Source organism: Octodon degus, unplaced genomic scaffold, assembly GCF_000260255.1.
Source record: "Octodon degus isolate 3935 unplaced genomic scaffold, OctDeg1.0 scaffold00204, whole genome shotgun sequence".
Taxonomy (NCBI): domain Eukaryota; kingdom Metazoa; phylum Chordata; class Mammalia; order Rodentia; family Octodontidae; genus Octodon; species Octodon degus.
Genome location: NW_004524780.1, coordinates 4,437,022 through 4,437,685, shown reverse-complemented (window position 1 = coordinate 4,437,685; position 664 = coordinate 4,437,022).

Below are 664 nucleotides of genomic sequence, written 5' to 3'. Positions count from 1 at the left end.
ACATAAACCAGACACACATGTGTGAATGTAGTATAGTGTCCCTAGTGTAAGAACTCAAAGAAGAAATACAAATTGAAAGATATAATAGAAGTAAAAGGAAAGCAGTATCTCAAGGACTAACTAATCAAGAGAGGGAAAGGAGAAGAGCTAGGAATCATGACAATGTCAAACCATATAGTTATATGTAAAAGATGAGCAAGGCAATGATCCTGAGAATCTTCAGAAGATTTTTGAATCTAGCGGTTAATTGGAAAGATTCTCACCCTGACTAACTATATATACTGATTCCTGTGAACTAAGTTATTGCACTGCAGATAGTAATTTGTAATAGTAGTTTCATGTTTGGAGTGCCTGTCATTCTGGTATTCTGAATATGGGAGGCTTGTCATGACATGCCAGTTGCTGCTATGATGTCTCTCGGGTTGGTGGATGTTCAAGAAGAAGTGGGTGGTGAAGAAAAGCAAGAGATAGGAAAAGAATATTGTGGGACTGTCCTGCTTCAAGGTTGTATATGGCAAGATTTTTGGACTTCTGTGCAAACATGAGAAGTATATATTTCTTTATCCTATTTTTAAAATACAATCTAATTTTTAAATATTTTTTATCATATTATGTAGGGACTTAAAGTTCAACATATCAATACTTGATGAAAAATACCTTTTCC